This window comes from Rhinichthys klamathensis, unplaced genomic scaffold (genome assembly GCF_029890125.1).
Source record: "Rhinichthys klamathensis goyatoka isolate OS25496 unplaced genomic scaffold, OSU_Roscu_1.1 h1tg000747l_1, whole genome shotgun sequence".
NCBI classification, from domain to species: domain Eukaryota; kingdom Metazoa; phylum Chordata; class Actinopteri; order Cypriniformes; family Leuciscidae; genus Rhinichthys; species Rhinichthys klamathensis.
In genome coordinates this window covers 183,616-197,500 of record NW_026607156.1, presented here as the reverse complement: position 1 = coordinate 197,500, position 13,885 = coordinate 183,616, and the positions used below count along the sequence as shown (strand labels likewise).

General features: G+C 38.6%; 1 protein-coding gene across 1 annotated transcript in view; it reads right to left on the bottom strand.

The window, feature by feature from the left end:
- The window catches only part of naga (N-acetylgalactosaminidase, alpha), a 138,265-nt gene extending 129,044 nt beyond the window's left edge, over positions 1-9,221 (bottom strand). Inside the window, exon 1 of the mRNA XM_056242716.1 lies at positions 9,212-9,221. The gene's annotated coding sequence lies outside the window, so the exon portion shown is untranslated. The remainder of the gene's footprint in view (positions 1-9,211) is intronic.
- Between the last annotated feature and the right edge of the window lie 4,664 nt (positions 9,222-13,885).

Genomic DNA, 13,885 nt, shown 5'->3' with positions numbered 1-13,885 from the left:
GTGATCAACAGATGGCACACACACACAGACTTAAGTTGCACACACACACACACACACACACACACAGACTTAAGTTGCACACACACACACACACACACACACACACACACACACACACACACACACACACACACACACACACACACACACACACACACAGACTTGCACACACACCACACACACACACACTCACACATGTCTGGTCCACTATCTTTGTGAGGACTCTCCATAGGCGTAATGGTTTTTATACTGTACAAACTGTATATTCTGTCCCCTTACACTAAACCCGACCCCTAAACCTGCCCATCACACACAACTTTCTGCATTTTTACATTTCCAAAAAACATTACTCATTTAGGATTTATAAGCTGTTTTACTCATGGGACCAAAAAATGTCCCCACAATGACAAGGATTTCACATATTACCACCTTTGTGGGGACATTTGGTCCTCACAATATAAACATGAGCACACATTACACACACACACAACACACACTCAAAGACTCTCACTCTCTCTCTCTCTCTCTCTCTCTCTCTCTCTCTCTCTCTCTCTCTCTCTCTCTCTCTCTCTCTCTCTCTCTCTCTCTCTCTCTCTCTCTCTCTCTCTCTCTCTCTCTCTCTCACACACACACACAAACAAACTCAAACTCAAACTCAAAGACAAAGACACACACACACACACGCCTGGGAATCAAACTGTTCAATAGTTAATTGAGACATTCCATGAGCGCGGGGCAGAACGAGCATCTGATGAACATTAACCTGTGTGTCTGTGAACACTGAAATTATACTTTATTTTCACCACATATTAGTGTGTGTGTGTGTTACTGCCTCCCAGACTGTTTGATTTATGAGCTTTCAGAGTTCTGGAAGCTTCGACCTCCAGCTGCAATTCAGATGGTGAAGAACTGAACACACACACACACACACGTTCTTAAATCTTTAGCACAGAAAGATTATTTATACATCAATCAGAATTCGGAAACGGTAATTTAACGCTAATTTAACGTTTTTTAAAAGTTTTACTTATTGTTTCAGAACGTTCCCAATGTTTGAACGATCAATGGAATGTTCCCTTAATGTTCACATAACTAAGAAAAAACGTTTGTAAAACATTTAAAAAAGCAGTAAAACGTTCTTAAACCCTTTTTTAATAGCGGGGTTGGTCAGTCGTTGTTCTGTTACAGAGAAAACATCAAATAAAATACAATACCATATAATACTGTTAATTAAGTAGGCCTATAGAATAATAAACAGACTTATCAGCTTTTAAAAAGGAAAAGGAAATATTACACAGGCATTAAATATGGATAAATCAGTTTTCAGCCAATTGTGTTTATCATTTATAATCTTGAGCTACAGTTCATGATTCAGTTCATTTACAAATATATTCAGCTAAATCTGAGAAAGCCTAGCTTTAACCATATTCTCAATGCTTAAAGATTCATAAAGTAAATAATGTTTTAATATTTTTGGTTATTCTAGTAAAAACAGCTGAAGTATTACGACACGGAATCCGACTGAAAACAATCTTTTGAAAACAAATCAGAAATTAAACTATTTGCTTATTTTCAAGCTTCCACATGTTTTCAGTTTTAAGTTAACATTGATCTGACTCAATTGATCCAAGACGAGCAGATTAAATATAATATAATATTGTGTGTGTGTGTGTGTGTGTGTGTGTGTGTGTGTGTGTGTGTGTGTGTGTGTGTGTGTGTGTGTGTGTGTGTGTGTGTGTGTGTGTGTGTGTGTGTGTGTAAATTTCCAGCAGTGAAACTGCGCCCTCTGCTGTCCACACACACTTACAGCTCATCGACAGAAACTTCACAGTTCGGCCAGAAATGAAAGTTCTGTCATCCTTTACTCATCCTCATGTTGTTCCGAACCTGTGTGAGTTTCTTTCTTCTGCTGAACACAGAAGAAGATATTTTGAAGAACAAGAGTAACCAAGGTAGTGCTAGTGTGTGTGTGTGTGTGTGTGTGAACATGAGTCAGAAGTGCTGATCAGAGAACACGTGCTCTTGCTCCCTCTGCTGGCACTAACACACACTTATAGAGCTTCATCTAAACGCACAATAGATGTGAACATTAACATTGTATCATTCTTCACACATTATGGAACGTTTCTTTTGAATCTGAACGTTCTGAAACAAGAAACATTTAAAACCCGTCAGACGAACATCCAACTGAAAAGTTTCAGAAATAAGACGTCCCATCCCATGAACATTATAGTTTTTGTATTGCTAAATACAAAATACCTGATTGCTAAAGTTTTGAGAACAGTATTAATAAGCAGATAACTTTGAACGAACGTTCTATTGGTGTTACTGGAAGAGTGTTTGTTCATTACTTTGAGAGAACGTTCCCTGTTCGCTGGAATTGAGAAAATGTGCAAAAAAGTTAGAGAAGTTCACACGGTCACACACCAGCTCTAACAGTGTGAAAACACACACTCTCGAAAAACACCTACACACTCACACACTCACACGCACGCACACACACACACACACACACACACACACACACACACACACACACACACACACACACACACACACACACACACACACACACTCACACACACACACACACACACACACACACACACACACACTCATACACACACACACACACACACACAGTTTGTTCTTGCGTGACACAGGATACGTTTTAAATAATAACAATATTTATTAAGAAGTGAATCATATCACTTCTAGGGTTATTATTGTTAACTAAATATATTAAAAAATGATATAAATATTAGATGAAAAAGTATGTTGCCTTGGCTAAACAGAAATAAGTTTAAGTTGAAGCATCAAAATATACAGTATATAGTCATGAATCTACACATTCCATAACACTCTCTCTCTCTCGAAGGCTATTCCCATAACAACACCTCAATGTACTCTCTCTCTCTCTCTCTCTCTCTCTCTCTCTCTCTCTCTCTCTCTCTCTCTCTCTCTCTCAGACACACACACACACACACACACACTCTCTGTCTCCAGTATTTTCCCATAACGACACCTCAATGCGCACCCACACACACACACACACTCTCTCACACACTCTTCAGTATATTCCCATAACAACACCTCAATGCTCGCCCACCCACACACACACACACACACACACTCCAGTATATTCCCATAACTTTCTATTCATCAAAGAATCCTGAAAAACAAAAAGTATCACTGTTTTCACAACTCATAATAATCATAACTGTGTCTTGAGCATCAGATCCTCATATTAGAGTGATTTCTGAAGGATCATGTGACACTGAAGACTGGAGTAATGATGCTGAAAATTCAGCTTTGATCACAGGAATAAATTACACTTTACTATATATTCACATAGAGAACAGATGATTTACACTGGAATCATATTTCACTGGTTTTAATGTTTGTTTTTTTGTTCAGCATTGGTGATAATTATAGGGACTTTAAAAAAAAGTAATATTTTTTGTTTTTGTTTTGAATGTGTACATAGAGATGCACCGATGTATTGCCCAACAATCGGTATCGGCTGATAAAAGCAATTATTTTCACTGTCGGCTGATTGTTAAAAAACAGCCGATGATCCTGTCAATCAAAAGGGTGCGGTAAAACATCCCAGCCAGAAAATGATTGTTCTAAAAAATGTTCTTAAAACCTTACCATGCAGTGATCTAAAAATGTTTTCAGCGGGTAGTTTTATTTTTGTTTCCCAGAATGTTCTCCTAAAAGGTAGGATTTAAAAACATTCTAAAAATGTAATGATAACATTGTTAGAACATTATTCCCTAATTCTTATAACATTTTCAGCGGGTAGTTTTATTTTTGTTCCCAGAGTGTTCTCTTAAAAGATGGCATAACTAAGAAGACTTTAAAAACGTTTTGTGCTGACCCCTCAGAAGTGTCCAGTTCCTCTTTCAGGAGAGCAGATGTCTGACATTTCAACATAAACTCACATTTAAACTCAAATTAAACCTATTAATTCCAGAAATCTCATCTGGTTAACAACACAATAGCAGTTCCTCATTTTATTAAAAAGCGTAGTCCTTCTTTCCGGGGAAAAAAGCAAGCATTCTTCTTTGCAAAACGCAGGAAAACTACTCTAATTAGAATATAGTGTACCTATAATGTAAACAAATAATTTTTTTTCTTTTCTTTTTTTTCCAAGAAACCAAAATAAATGGTGGTGCCTGTTCAAATCACAATTTCTATTTAACTTGGTCACCCAATCTCGTTCTCATAATGGACAAAAATGATCTTAGTTAACACTTTCGCCGTAAATCGATGCGTACGGCCGTCTGTTAGAAGCTATTTTAGTCGACTGTGTATTCACACCTGCCTTGTTTGGATCGATTGAATCGAACTCTAGTTCGTTTCCCCCCTTGGTGCGGACCCCAGTGGCGGAGCCAGGATTTTTTCATAGGGGTGGCCAGGCAGGGGCCAGCAAACAGTCTGGGGTGGCACATAAATCTTAATTATTTTAACATAATAATTAGTTTAAATAATCTATTGGACTGTTCCTACACAACTGAATACAGTTCATTTGTATTCAATTGTAGCTAATTGAGAGAGTATAGTGAATTAGGAATCATGGAATACTGAGTGAATTTGATTTTTTTTTTAATTATTATTAGCTACTTACCACCTCCAGGAATAATAATAAAGGGGACACACACTATAGCTAAAGTTATTTAGTCATATAGTAAACTTGCTCAGTTAGCATGGTTCTGGTTCACAAAAACCCCCAACATTGTTGCACCTTCATGGATGAGACATGCAGATAACTACTGTAGTTCAAAGATTATACCCTTCATTGAATTTTATATAATCAATTAACTCTTCAACTTTCTATATTAGTAGTCAAAATAAAGAATCTAAACCGTTCTATCATACCTAATTAAAAAGGGGGGAAACATCTCTTTTGAATCGCTATGTGCAAGAATGTGAAGTCAACATGCACATAAATGGCAGAATATAAAATTAGTTATTTTATGGATTTAAAAATTATGCATTTTATTTTGTCCTTTACAAATTAACGCAAAATTAACGCCTATCTTCTAGTACAAATGCACAGTGCTCACATTTATTTGTACATTAAAAAAACACATAGCCTGTCAGTTTGTGCCTTAAACATGGCAGAATATTTTAGTCTAGACATATGTGACGCATATATAACAAATACATACATGCATGCAGTTTTGACACAGATTGTATCGCCTTTTTGATGATTTCATGAGTTAATTGACAACAGAACTACGGCTACAGCACGCCACATTTACGCGTGATGTGCAAGTACAGTACAACGTCTGACAGGACAGTAAAAAGTTAGTTTAACTGACATTTGTTGACCTTGCAACATTCATCTTACAGCAGATAGCCAACTGATTCAGGACAACGCGCTTTTCTCCGCATCTGACGGAAGTGTCACAAGCTTTCACACAGATATCTTTCAAAATAAAAGTAGAATCAGAAAAAAAGAGAATTGCGTTGTTGTTTCTTTGACTGGACATATGCGACTCACTCAAAACGGTCTTGCAACTCACCAGTTGAGCAACATCAAATCTATATTTACTATGCTCCGATCACTGCTGAAGCTGATTCGGCACTTGTACATTTCCGCACTCGTTTGACTTGCGCCTGACGCTGAGGTGAAGTTGGAGTGCGCGTCTGAAAAGTCTCACGTTTTTTGTGGTCGTAAGATACGGTTCTGTGTTTTAAAAACGCAATTCTTGTAAAAAAAAAAAGAAAAAAAGAGAGAGAGAGACAGAGACAGAAACGGCAGTTGTGAGAGGGGTGGCCAAAGGGGTGGCCAAGCTTAAGCCAAGGGTGGCCATGGCCACCCCTGGCCACCCCCTGGCTCCGCCACTGCTTTTGGGCAGGTGTGAATACAGCAATCGAACTCTGGTGCGGACCAAACAACCGAACCGAGACCCAGCTGAAGAGGTGGTCTCGGTACGGTTCCAAACGAACTCTGGTACGGTTCGTTTACGGTGTGAACATGAACCGACCCGATTGCAAGAAAGCACTGCGCCTTTTAGTTAAAACGCTTCCGTAGTCGGAGATTTTGGCATAATGGTTTGTGTTATTGTTGTTCAAGTGCGAAAGAGAATTCCATTCCGGCGCGCTGTCTGGCCACACGATACTGTTGCGCATCTTTCTGCGCGTCGTGTGTGCATCATTGGAATGGAATGAATGAATGAGTGTGTGCATTCAGGACATTAAAATACAGAGCGTTCTCTTCAGTTTAATCGCGCATAGATGCAAAAAAAGCTTTTGCAGTTCATAATGTAACGATAGTTACAATACAAGGATGATGCTGCGTTAAACTGGACAAACTTAATCGCAAGCGTTAACATTGACAGCACTTGATAGCAGTATACAATAAGAATCTCATTATTTGAATGTGTGAACATAGCCCCTCTCTATGAATGAAAACTTTATACCTTATCCGTCTTCTGTGCAGTTTCTTCATATTGCGTTTGTACAGAATAACACAAAATTAGTATAATAACAAATATTGCAGTACGAAATATCTCCATGCTGAGCCTTTTTTGCACTTCCTGATTTCCCTACTTGAGAATCCTTGTCCAATGAATGTACGACCTTAGCACACGTGTGGTTTTGTTTACAAATTTTGGTTCACTTGCAAAAAGAGCAGTGTGAAAGCGAACCGTACCAAAAAAAAAAAAAAAAAAAAATTTATTTGGTCCGGACCAAAGCAAGTGAACTATCGGACTTTCCTGGTGTGAATACATTTTAAATATGTATATTTTAAGGTCTGTGCAAGGTCTGTGTCGTGTCGTGTCTTCCCCCTCGGGGTAGTTTTGTTTGTATTTTGTTTTCTTTTTTGCGTAATAAAAGCCTTATTTCTTCTGCGTTTGAGTCCTCGCCTCATCTCCTACAGTTGGTTTGGTCACATCATTAGAAATAGTGATGGCAAAATGAGGCTTAAAGGAACACTCCACCGTTTGAAATAGGGCTTATTCACATTCTTTCCTACATTTAGATAGGTGTGCAAATGCATTTTTGTCTCAGTGCATGCATTGTTTTAGTTTGACAGGGTCGGCGCTAGCTTAGCTTAGCACAATGAATGGAATCCTTTGTTACCAGCTAGCATGTCCTGAGTAAAAGTGATAAATTAAAAAAACACAAAAAAAACACGTAATTACTTCTTTTGGCCTGCGTATTCACAACGAGTTAACGCCCAAATGTGGGAAAGAATGTGAATAAGCCCTATTTCAAAAAACGGTGGAGCTTCATTCAGCATTGCTCACTAGTGGCCCCTAGCTACTGTGCAAAGAAATAGCAAACAAACTAATTAATTCTGAACCAAAGACCTGAGCAGACTTTTGTCCATTGCCTGGGTATAAAAAAATATATGTATCTTTCTCTGTCTGAATTTACTTGTGCAGAGACAACTGTCACACACACAGTTAATTAAATATTCACAAATTGTTTGGATAGTGACAGTATGAACACCAAAATTGACACTGTGTTGGGTGCAGTGCAATAAAGTAAACTGCAACAGAATAGTCTGGGGTGGGAAAAGTTCAGAATTGTTTTTGTGCGTTGAACTGTTACTAGTTTTCGGTGGGTGAAGGAAGGATTACAAAAGTATAATTTTTTCAAGTGTGTTGGGGTTTAGACGATTCCTCTCCTTGGACAAAACCTCTCCAGCCTTGGAAAAGATCCTTTCACAAGGGACAGAGGATTCAGGGGGACATAAACATGCCAGTGCCAGCCGGTATAAACGAGGACACTGATGCTTCTGTTGTTGAGCCCAGACGGGGGAGGATCTCCTCTTTCTAACTCCATTACCAGGAAAAAGGAAGAGTCACAAAAAGCAAAACAATTCAAAAGGGCAATCCAAAACAAAAAGCAGTCCAGTCCAGATCCAAAAATCCAAAGCAATCCAAATAATCTTATCTAATTAACAAGACTATAATATAGCTACTATAATTAATAATAACAATATACACTCACCTAAAGGATTATTAGGAACACCATACTAATACTGTGTTTGACCCCCTTTCGCCTTCAGAACTGCCTTAATTCTACGTGGCATTGATTCAACAAGGTGCTGAAAGCATTCTTTAGAAATGTTGGCCCATATTGATAGGATAGCATCTTGCAGTTGATGGAGATTTGTGGGATGCACATCCAGGGCACGAAGCTCCCGTTCCACCACATCCCAAAGATGCTCTATTGGGTTGAGATCTGGTGACTGTGGGGGCCATTTTAGTACAGTGAACTCATTGTCATGTTCAAGAAACCAGTTTGAAATGATTCGAGCTTTGTGACATGGTGCATTATCCTGCTGGAAGTAGCCATCAGAGGATGGGCACATGGTGGCCATAAAGGGATGTGAAGTGTTGGACTAAACGGGTATCCGGGGACCTCCCAGAAAAGGTCCTAAACACCATCACTGAGGCTAGAGCACCGTCTACAAGACGCCTCTATGCTCTGAAGTGTTATATTCTATAACCTGGAGGTACCTTGCCTGCAGGCCCGGGTCCTCTCAGTATGATAATTAGACCCGGCGGTGTCTGGTCTTATCCGTATAAGATGTTACTGTCCATAAGCACAAGTTGTCCTACGACTACAATAGGGATTAATGCCGGCTTGGGGATCTAGTAATATTGCCGTGTTCAGTCCCGGAACGCGTGCTGTGTGAACAAAAGCCGTAATCAATGCCGTGTCGTAATGATGAGGCTAAAGTGAAGTGAAAGCAGGCTAGTGAAACGATACGTAATGTGCTAGTTTATGATCGAATCAGAGAAAAAAAATGCACAAGCGTGAGAGAGAGAGAGAGAGATCGCAGCTCATAAGCAAACTGCTGAGACATTACATGTCACATCGATGTCACGTGTCTTTACGGGACTTTTACGGGTTGTGTGTGACAGCTCTCTGATTCCGGAAAATCACTGGCACTGTGAATGAACCAAAATCAAACGAACCCGGGTCAAATCCCGGGTCACTTTATCCGTGTATTTTCCGGAATCTCTGTGTGAAAGGGGCTTCAGGGAACCGAGGTTACGTTAGTAACCGAGTACGTCTTTTTTCTCCGTGGTCATATTTTAATATTCATGTGTCTGTTTTCCCCTACGCACCTGACTTAGGTTGAACCGAGTGTACTCGACACCTGAAAATATTATACTCAGTTGAGTTCCCTCTGAACACGGAGGTTGACGCCTAAGAGTAGCTATTCTTACCGCAAAATTAAAATGCCCAAGAATTAGTTACATGACCACAATCTAACCCCGCCTAAGAGTCTCACAAAGAGTCGAACGTCGTCTCGCCCCCTATCGACACTATCACTCGGGAATAAGGTCTTTAGTGTCTAACCTGTAACTTGTTCCACTAACTAACTTGCCGCACATCAATAATAATCAGACTTCAGACAATGCCTTTGAATATACACTCACCTAAAGGATTATTAGGAACACCTGTTCAATTTCTCATTAATGCAATTATCTAATCAACCAATCACATGGCAGTTGCTTCAATGCATTTAGGGGTGTGGTCCTGGTCAAGACAATCTCCTGAACTCCAAACTGAATGTCAGAATGGGAAAGAAAGGTGATTTAAGCAATTTTGAGCGTGGCTGTTGGTGCCAGACGGGCCGGTCTGAGTATTTCACAATCTGCTCAGTTACTGGGATTTTCACGCACAACCATTTCTAAGGGTTTACAAAGAATGGTGTGAAAAGGGAAAAACATCCAGTATGCGGCAGTCCTGTGGGCGAAAATGCCTTGTTGATGCTAGAGGTCAGAGGAGAATGGGCCGACTGATTCAAGATGATAGAAGAGCAACTTTGACTGAAATAACCACTCGTTACAACCGAGGTATGCAGCAAAGCATTTGTGAAGCCACAACACGCACAACCTTGAGGCGGATGGGCTACAACAGCAGAAGACTCCACCGGGTACCACTCATCTCCACTACAAATAGGAAAAAGAGGCTACAATTTGCAAGAGCTCACCAAAATTGGACAGTTGAAGACTGGAAAAATGTTGCCTGGTCTGATGAGTCTCGATCTCTGTTGAGACATTCAGATGGTAGAGTCAGAATTTGGCGTAAACAGAATGAGAACATGGAACCATTATGCCTTGTTACCACTGTGCAGGCTGGTGGTGGTGGTGTAATGGTGTGGGGGATGTTTTCTTGGCACATTTTAGGCCCCTTAGTGCCAATTGGGCATCGTTTAAATGCCACGGCCTACCTGAGTATTGCTTCTGACCATGTCCATCCCTTTATGGCCACCATGTTCCCATCCTCTGATGGCTACTTCCAGCAGGATAATGCACCATGTCACAAAGCTCTAATCATTTCAAATTGGTTTCTTGAACATGACAATGAGTTCACTGTACTAAAATGGCCCCCACAGTCACCAGATCTCAACCCAATAGAGCATCTTTGGGATGTGGTGGAACGGGAGCTTCGTGCCCTGGATGTGCATCCCACAAATCTCCATCAACTGCAAGATGCTATCCTATCAATATGGGCCAACATTTCTAAAGAATGCTTTCAGCACCTTGTTGAATCAATGCCACTTATAATTAAGGCAGTTCTGAAGGCGAAAGGGGGTCAAACACAGTATTAGTATGGTGATCCTAATAATCCTTTAGGTGAGTGTACTTTAATCACTGCCGGAGGATCTCAGACAAGTTTTAAAGAGAATCCCACCAGCAAAAGGAATACAAAGGTTTTTATAAAATAGGAGCATGGCGAAAATTACATGATACATTACATAATAACTACACTTTGATTGGTTCTACATAGGCAAACCATTCTGTTACTAGGTAGAAGCAAACTCTGTTTTCTTGATTACTAGCTTCTTCATTGTTAAACACAAGTTTTCAAACTTAGACATCTAGTTTCATTTCCCCTATTTGTTATTTATACACTCACACACTCAAAGTCACGAAAAAGCATATGAATGCTGTTTCTGCAAGAAGAATAAATGTTGGTTATGATGATTAATTAAAAAATCCATCACACTGTATAATCATAATGAGTGTGTTGCAGGTCTGTGTTTTACTGGTTGTTGTCTCACTCTACAATCCCACTTTTCCACAGCTTTACTTGCTTATTTCTAGAGTCTTTTTGCAACTCTGAGGTGTGAACGACCAGCTAACACACGGGGGTTCATGACACTAAGGAATATAAAAATGATTCACTCAGACTTATGTTTTCAAAAATGTGAAAGAGGAAAACCCTGAACTCCTTATCGTTCTCAGTTACAATTTAACATTTGAATTTAGAAGTAGGCCTATAACAGTCTGATAAAACAGGTGATATACCTTTTAATATTAATATCTAATTGGGCTTAACTGGTGAAATATTTTAATATTTTGTGTAGAAAACTTTTTTTATTTTATTTTTTTTATCCCAGAACACAGGCTGAAACTTTTGCTGACAAATATTTGCGCACTTACTTTTACTTCCTCTTATCACATGTGACATCATTGACGACCTACAGTATGTGTATATAAGACACACACACCGACTCACACACACACCGACTCACTCACACACACACTCAGCAAACGCTCACACTAACATCAACTCCATTTGACTCACAGACTCTTCTCCAAGGTAATGTATTCCTGTCTTATGTATTTAGAATATCATACCTCTGATTCACATTCCCTCGTATAATTATATATCTGTACTTGTATTGTCTGTTGTCTTTTTTTGTCTATTGTGTATTTTAATACATTTATTTTTCTTTTTACTCATTCTTTTTTCTTATTACATGTGTTTTAATAGTTGTCCCTCTGTAATCTTCTGTCACAAAGACCAATTCCTCGTGTGTAAACTATAAATCTAGTTCTGAATCTGATATATAACACTTTTGAACAAAATTATGTTTGAATTCACCAGTTCTCTCTTAATTGCAGGAATGAATCAATAATAGAGATTTTCTTGGTAACACTTTACAATAAGGTTTCATTAGTTAACTAAGAATGAACAATACTTTTACAGCATTTATTAATCTTAATGTTGAAGGGTTATTTCACCCAAAAATGAAACTTCTGTCATTATTACTGTCGTTCCACATCCATATCAGACCTTCATCTTCAGAATACAAATTAATATTTTTTTCATGAAATCCGAGAGCTGTCTGTGCCTCCATCGGAAGCAACGCGATTTACACATTCAAGGTCCAGAAAGATCAGAAAGACATCATTAATACTCAATGTGACTCCAGTGGTTTAACTTTCATTTTATGAAGCGACGCGAGTGTTTGTTTGTGCGGAAAAAACAACATAATTTACAAAAAGCTCTCGGTTTCATTAAAAAGATCTTCATTTGTGTTGTGAAGATGAACGAATGTCTCACAGGTTTGGGACGACATGAGGAAGAGTAATTACTGACAGAATTTTCATTTTTGGGTGAACTAATTAATTTACTGTTATTTCAGCTTTTACTAATCCATTATTAAGTAGTATTAAGTAGTACACGGGCCTCGGTAAAAGGGGACTGTATGATACCATTTAGACGTACCACCTTTGGCCAAAATACAGTATCAATAATAGGTGGTAAATTATGGAATAACTTGCCCCTTTCGATACGAGAGTGTCCTACATTCGACACCTTCAAAACTCGAGAACCAGAGATGTACAAATGTTACACATTTATCAGCCATACACTATCATTGTTAAATTATATGTAGTATAGTGGTGAATGTATGTCTTTGTTATCATGTATTTTTTTGTTTGTATTTATGCTTTGTTTGTAATATCAATGTATATTCTTATCTATGTGTATTGTTGTTATAGTGAATGAATGCTGAATGACTGTTGGTTATCTTTTTGTTAGTTTTTATGTTACCGGCATAGGGACTGCAGATGAAAAGTAGTATCTTTTTACTAATTCTGGCATATTTACATGGTGTATTATTACACATCATGTTCATGAATATGCATGGTCCCTATCAAATAAACTAATAAATTAAAAAATTAAACTCAAAAGTTGTTAACATTAGTTAATGCACTGTGCAACTAACATGAACAAACTATGAATTCTTAACTAACGTTAACAAAGATGAACAAATACAGTAACAAATGTATTGCTCATGTTAGTTAATATATTAACTAATGTAGTGAAACCTTATAAAGTGTTTCCATTTTCTTTGTATTGCAATTAAACAAGTCAAATGTACTTTTCTAGGATTTTATGGTTTGTGACAACAGATGCAATCTCTGAATCTAAATGTTTATGTTACAATAATATCCCCAGATCCTAAAAATGCTGTTATTCGTGGTGGTCTTGACTCTCACACTCCAGCCGGCTCTGGGTCAGCGCTGTGTTAATGACGGGGATAAAGCTCTACGTGCAGAACAATTTAACACCTTCATTACACAACACATACACAAGAACATCCCAAACAGTGTCGACATCGGCCAATGGCAGAAGTTCATTCGCAACATTAACACCTTGCACAGGCCGATTCAGTCCTTCTTTCCCAGAGCAGAACACAGGAATGTGATAGGTGTGTGTTCAACAGCGGGAAAGATATATCCGAACACAGTAAACCTCTGCATCAGCAAGAAGCCTATCAGCTTCTACAAGGTTTACGTCGACATTCAGAAGAAGGTGGTCACAGATGTCCAACCAAAAAAACAATATGTGCTTCTTGGCTGTGAAAAAATCGAGAACAAATGTCAACCTATTCATTTTCACCCAAATGATAATAACGCTAAACCAGGTAATAATCAACCAAACTGCAGTTAATCTCTGGAACACACAAGCTTTATTCCTGATGAGTGTTTAAAGTCTAGAGTTGTGACCGGCAGAAATGAGATGATGATGATGTCACTCTTAAGCTTTGCTTCTTTCACTTTTATCAAACCAATGTTGAAAAGGAATTAATGTGAGGATGTCTTCA